This window comes from Elephantulus edwardii, unplaced genomic scaffold (assembly GCF_000299155.1).
Source record: "Elephantulus edwardii isolate Elephantulus edwardi_28Jun2011 unplaced genomic scaffold, EleEdw1.0 scaffold00136, whole genome shotgun sequence".
NCBI lineage: Eukaryota > Metazoa > Chordata > Mammalia > Macroscelidea > Macroscelididae > Elephantulus > Elephantulus edwardii.
The window spans coordinates 3,456,084-3,463,681 of record NW_006399886.1 but is presented as its reverse complement, the minus strand read 5'-3'; positions in this window follow the sequence as shown (position 1 = coordinate 3,463,681).

Below are 7,598 nucleotides of genomic sequence, written 5' to 3'. Positions count from 1 at the left end.
ATTAATATTGTTCAATAATTTCCACATTTTGTTGGATCACCTTTATTGGGACAGGGGAAAAATATGTATCTCTTTAAGTTAGTTGGTCAGATAGCTGTCCTTCAAATTTCCTGGTGTAGACTGATGTGAGCACCCAGGGCTGCATCTGTTAGTTGAAACATGTTAATTAGTCTTTAATCAATTTCAGGAGCCTTATTTATTTATTTATTTATTTGCATTGCCTTCAGTGCAGCTTCAACTTCTTCCTTTATTACCATTCATTCTTGTTCATATGGTCCTCCCTGAAATTTTCTGATATCGGTCAGTTCTTTTTGGTATAGTAACTCTGTATATTCTCTTGATCTTCATTTAGTGTTTCCTGGATCATTTAACATATTCCCCCTAGCATCTTTCACAATTGTGAATCAAGGCTTAAATTTTCTTTTCAGTTCTCTCAGCTTGAGAAACATTAAGTGAAGTCTTCCCTTTTTATTCTCCAATTCCAGCTCTCCATATGTTCCATTATAATACTTTGCTCTGTCTTTTCCAGCTGCTGTTCAATATCTTCTGTTCAGCTCTTTTCCTTCATCATGTTTTCCCTTTTGTTTTGGCTTCTTGATGCATTAGTAATGACATTTTTTTCTCTTTATGGGTAATATTCTTGACTCCATCCCACAACTCATGTGGTCTTAGATCACTGGTGTTCAATGCTTCAAATCTATTCTTAAGGTAATTTTGAAATTCAAGTGGAATAGACATAAGACAATATTTTGGTTATTTTGGTTTTGAATTGCAAGGTTTGGTAAAAATTTACAATTTCCTTCTCTTTGGCTTTGGCTGTAGGAGAATATATTTGAATAATAATCATATTAACAGGTTTTCATCGTATGTGTGTGGATAACATCCTATCATTCACACCATTATACTTCACAATAGAACTTAAAACTGTCTCTTTAACTATGAATGGAAAACTGTTCTCTATTTTTCATTACCAGCATATTATACCATGTAATTATCTGGTTTAAAGTGCCAAAGCCAAAGCCAGTCAATCTCATCTCACTAATGTCTAGAATGTCAATGCTCATATATCTCATTTAAGTTTTCACAAATTCTAGTTTTCCAACCCTTATGCTTCTTACATTTAAGTTCCAATTATTAAAGATTATTTGTCCCATTTTTTGCTCATTTTGATTGACTTCCACTCTGGGCTCGAGCTCTATTACTATAATTATCTGTGTTCCTTTAGTCTGTAGAATTTTCGGAGGCCTTCTGTTTAAGAAGCAGGTGGCCAAACCTGCTTCCTAGTCTATGTTAATCTGCAGGCTGTACTAAAATCTGTCTGCTATGAGTAAGCTTCTTATCTAAAACAGATGGGACTCAGAAGGTGGGCTTTTTTAAATCAGCAATTGGTTTTATATGTTGTTGTTATGTGGCATCAAATTGCCTGTGGCTCATAGAGACCTTGTATACAATAGATCTGAACCCAGTCATATCCTGAACCAATCTCACTGTCTTTGACAGCCCTAACCCCATTACTCAAGTTATTTTGACAATCCATTCATTCAAAGTCTTCTTCTCCTGTGCTGTTCCTCCACCCTTCCAAACATGATATCCTTCTAGGACTGGTACCTTCTGACAATGTGCCCAAAATATGTGAGATGGAGTTTCAAAATCTTTGTTTCCAAGGAGCAACTTGGTTTCATCCTCTCCAAGACAGACCTTTTAGTGCTCTTGGGGGGCATAGTATGTTCAATGATCTTCTCTAGCACCAAAATGCAAAGGTGTTTATTTTTGTCTGCTATCCTTAGTCATTATCCAGATCTTTGATGCATAGCAAGAAATTGCAAAAACTGTAACTTGAATTCCACACATCTTAGTCTCTAGCCTGACTTTGTTGCTCTTTCACACTTTGGAGAGGTCCTTAACAGCATATTTTCCTCTTGTAGTTCATCTTCAGATTTCCTGGCTGCTGGTGACAAGAAAATTGATTGTATAACCAAGCAAGTTGAAATTGTTAACAACCTCCATTGCTTCTCCATCTATGATAGTGATGTCAATTGACCCAGTGGTGAGAATCGTTGTCTATAAAGCATACTTAAATGTTAGGTAAATTGGAGCTTTGATGTTTTTATGTTCTTGTTGTTGTTATGTGCTGTCAAGTCCCATGCAACTCATAGCAATCCTAAGCACAACATCCCTAAACTCTGCCCTATCCTGTGTCAATTTTATTTTCCTCTCTTGCACTCTCTCCACCTTTCCAAGCATGACGTCCCTCTCCAAGGACTGATCTACCTTTGCAACATGCCAAAAGCATGTCAGATGAAGCTTCAGAATCCTTGCCTCCAAGGAGAAGCCTGTTATCACCCTCTCTAGGATGAACCTGTCCTAAAGATTTAAATATTCTTATACAATTTGAGATAATGATCCGTGTGCATTGGAGAAGATTGTGTACTATGCTACTATTGGTTGATGTGTTTTAATTATGTTTATTAGTTGGTAGATTGTGTTATTCAAATCTTCTTCAGTATGTAATTGTTGTTAGGTGCCAGGGACTTGAGTATGGCTCAAAATGACATATGCACTAGTGATTTGAATGTGGTCCTATCTAGTACTGTCTTCACAACCCCTGCCACACTTAAGCCTATTCCTGCCGTCACTGTGTAAACACACCTGACTGAGGATCTTCCTCTTTCCCCCACACCTTCCCAAGCATGATGTCCCTCTCCCAGGAACAACCTCTCTTATCAACATGCCCAAAGTGTGAGACTAAGCTTCAGAATCTTTGCTTCCAAGGAACACTCTCCGAATTTTCTCCAAGATATATACATTTATTCTCTTGAGAGTTCAGAGAATCTCCAGCACCCCTCTGGATATCTAATCTTCTATGTAAAAAATAAGTAATTGTTTATTTATACAAGTAATCAGTGTCATCAAGTGCCCCTCCTATGAGAAATCTTGACATTCTAACACAGCGAACATTGATGTATTTTCTTAGGAAAAATGGTTTAATTCACCCTTTGCATATTTTGAAATATGTTTCTGTGTACTTTTTTCTCAACTGGCTAACCTGAAAATGACAAACTTTCTCTAATAAGATATCCAATAATCTTTACTCGTCTAGAGATTGATTTCTGACATCCTTGTTAGTTGTTGCAGCCTCAGCAATTGGATTCTGTGCACAGTAGTATCAGAAGCAGTTACTAGCCTTACAACTAAGTCTATTCTTTTCTACAGAGACTACTGTCTTGTAAAAGAATTTACAGTCAAATAAATTTCTCAGATTCCCTTGAGGTTAATATTGCATCAATAGGATATAAGAGGAAGTGAGGTAAGTTATTTCTGAGATGAAGGTTTTTAAGATGCACTTTTACCTTCAGAATATTCTCTCTTTTGCCAGATGGAAAAAAAGATGAGAACAATACAGTAACGATTAGAAAGGTGTTAGAAGATACAAAATATCATAGTCATTGAATGTTAGGATGATATGTGCCTCCTGCCCAAAATATCAAATATTAGAAACAAACACTGTAGAATATAGGGAGGGGGAAAATCCCAAGCCAAAAGAAAATAAAAAAGCCTCACATTTCAGAAATATGTATTTCTAGTATTTTCTAATCTTGGCAATTTATCTTAATCTAACCCAATACAGTGCCTACAATCCATGAAACCCTGATTAAAATGTTTAGACTTTCTTCCAAGCAAATATAAGCATTCCTCTAGGGCACTGGTAGCACCAAACAATAAATAGCGGGTATTTGAAGAAGTATCTTGAAAGTACTATAATGCAGGTATCTCAAGGATTCAATAGAATACATTGTTGTGATAAATCATTGTAATTGTCCTGAAGAAACAAGCATAGAGTACCTAAACTTACTTGGATCTGTAAGTAACAGCCTTGGTAACAGCAGTCAGAAAGTCAGGAGATGTATTGCAGTGGGAAGTCTGCAGTTAGAGGCCTCTCCAAATTATTGAGGGGTAATAATGCCAGTTTGAGGACTAAGGTGTGTCTGATTCAGGCCATGGTCTTTCCAGTCATTTACTATGCGTCTGAAAACTGGACAATGGAAAGGGATGATAGAAGAATTGATTCCTTTGAATTGTGATGTTGGAGAAGAACACTGAATATCCCATGCACTGAAAAAAAAAACCCAAAAAACAACCAAACAAAAACCAACAAATAATTATGCCTTGCCACAGTCAGAGTGCTCTTTAGAGACAAGGATGATGAGACTTCACCTCATATATTTTGAGCATATATTTAGGAGCTTCGATTTCTTGGCAAGTTATAAGATGTTTTAAAGGGTGGAGGGTCATTGAAGGAGAGAAAGACTCTCAACTGGGTGGATTGACACAGTGACTACTGTAATAGGCTCTGGTGTGTCAGCAACAGTGAAGATAGCACAGGATTGTATGGGGTTCATAGGGTTGCTATGAATTGTACTCGACTTGATATCACTTTAAAACAATAATAATTAATAAGTCAGTTACTGCCTTATCTTTATTAGATGGTGTCACAACACCATCAAATATCATGTGTGCTCTGATGGCCTAATGGTAAGAAGTTACACTGTCAACCCAAAGGCATGCAATTCATACCCACTAGCTGCTCCTGGAGAGAAAGGTGAGCAATCTCCTCCTATAACCTACTGCCTCTGAAAGTACAATGGAGAGTCAGCTATGAATCTGCTCCAACTCAATGTCACATAACATCTAATATTAACATTGACCAATATACAATAGCTTTTCTTTGGAGACACTGGAATTTTTTGTGGGGTTTGCTTTGTTTTGCTTTTAGTAATATTTGGAATATTAACTTCTTTCACTGTATTGTCATAGTTTTTCAGTATTTAATGATCATTTTATTTTTATAAGAAGGCGCATTTTTCTTTATACCTTTTGAAAGACATCTCCCCATTAGCACACACACTTATATAGTAATATATTCTGATCGTAACTTTCACAATGCTATCCTTGTAACACTCAATAATTATAATTGAGGAAAGTTGCTTCTTTCAAAGTTGAGTTCAACGTAATGATGTGGATAAAGTAAATTTTTTAGAATCTGCATTTACTAAAAAGGCATGATTCCAAATATGGAGAAATAGCTATAGATATTCATTAAAAGTTAGAACATGGAATGCATAAAGTATGAATCTAAGAAAATTGGAAGCAGTGGAAAAGGAAATATATCAGTTAAGTCCCAAATTCTGGGTATTACTGAGCTGAAATGGACTGATACTGTCCACATTGAATTGGGAAGTCATATGGCCTCATACAGTGATAATGACACAAAGAAGAGGAAAGAAGTCACATTCCTTGTCAACAAATAAAACAAAATATTTCAAGATCTATCATAAAGCACAAAGCTATCAGTGGTAGGATAATGTCACACGCCTACAGAGAAGAATAGTTAACAGCTATTATTCAAATTTATGCACCAACCACTAATACCGATGATGAAGATACTGAAAATTTCAAAAATAAAATTCTACTGTATGAAATTGATGAAACCTACAATAAAGAGGCACTGTAAATTACTGGTTATTGAAATACATAAGTTGAAAACAAACATCAGTAGTTGGACTATAGGGTTTCAGTAATAGAAATCACACAGAATATTGCATGAGAAAATTGTTGGTGAGAGGAAGTATTGTTTTATAAAAAAAAATTAAAAATGCAAACAAAGGTAATGAACTGAATGTAGCCTGAAGACCATAATTTGTTAACTTCTATGTATAATGATTTTGTATGCTCTATTGAATATTACAAATTATGATTTCTAAAATAATGAGCTTCAAAGGGTCCATGCTGTCTATTGAACACAGAATGTAAGCTATTGTCACGATACAAGCATGCTTTTCATAACTGATGTCGTGGAACAGCTAACCTGTTCATAACTGATCTTATCTCTCAACAATATTCAAAAGAATAATTAATTTTGGTTATTATTACTAAGGGTTCATTTTTTATAAACCTTGAATCATCAATATTTTATCCTCTTAAATAGTCATGAATATTTAAAACTTTATTGGAAGCCACGAAAATGAGTAATATTTCTACATGAAGGTGAGTTGTTTGCTCTGGCAATGATAAAAGGATTCTTGGGTTTTGGCTTATTTGTTTTTAATTCTGTCCTTGTTGGAATGTTATAAATCAAATAATTTCTAATTTAACAATTAATAGACATTTTGTTTTGAAATGTTATTTGCAGTTTCCTTATTGTAACAACAATTCTTATATACTCCCTGTATTCTCTGTTTGCATTAGGTGTTTGTGTGGCTTTTTTTTGGGTTTTTTTCTTGCTCCTTCCTGAATTGTAGATTTCAGTTTGGGGAAACTACGGTACGTTTTGTTTTTGAAAGCTGATTATGCTGAGAAGTGCATTCCTTATAATTGTTAATGTTCACTTAATAGGTTTGTCTCTGGCTATAAATTATTTCCTGTAGGTAGGTTCAATTCCCCAAGAACTTCCAGAAATACAGGCTGAGTTTAGAAGAGAGCTTGACATGAGGGACACCATAGCCAATGTCCCATGGATCTTGGCTGAAAACAGAGAGTACTAGAGGAATATCTATCTGTGTTTCATAGACTATGCAAAGCTATTTGACCATGTGGATCACAACAAATTGTGGCTAACACTGAGAACAATACAATTCTCAGAACACCTAATTGTGAACATGTGAAACCTGTACCTGGATCAGGAAGCAGTCATTAGAACAGAGCAAAGAAACACTGCATGGTTCAAAATTAGAAAAGGAATGTGTCAGAGATGCGTCTTATCTCCATGTATTTACAATCTATATCCAAAACAGATCATTCAAGAGGCTGGACTTTAAAAGGAGGAATGGGATATCAAGATTAGAGGAAGAAAAAAAAAGTTTGGAGGAAGACTCATCAACAATCTGCATTACGGATGGCACAATCTTGCTCACTGAAACGGAAGAGGACCTGAAGTATGTGCTGGAAAATGTCAAGGACTGCAGTGTTCAATGTTCATTGAAATTCAGCATCAAGAAGACAAACACTATCACCACAGGGACAACTGGCACCATCATGATAGATGGAGAAGGGATTGAAATTGTTAACAATTTCAACTTTCTTGGCTCCATAATCAGTATTCTTGGCATGAGCTGTCCAGAAATCAAAAGATGAATTTGATTAGGAAAATCTGCTGCCAGGGACCTCTCCTAATTGCTAAAGAGTAATCATGTTAGTCTAGAGACTAAGGATGCCTGATTCATGCCATGGTCTTTTCAATTGCTTGTCATGCATCAGAGCTGGACAATGACTATAGATGAGAGAAGAACTGATGTTTTTGAGTTGTGGTGCTGGAGAAGAATATTGAACATGAAGAGTACAGAAACCAAGTTGCTCCTTGGAGGTGAGGATTTTGAAGTTGCATCTCACATACTTTGGGTGTGTTTCCAGGAATGTGCCAGTCCTTGGAAAAGGATATCAAGCTTGGAAGGATGAGGGCACAGCACAAGAGAGAGAGATCCTGGAGGAGACGGATTGACACAGTAGCTGGGGTAATTGGGGTAGAGGTGTCAGAGACAAGTGAGGTGCAAGAGACAACAGGACAAGGTTCATAGCTATTGTACATAGGGTTGTTATAAATC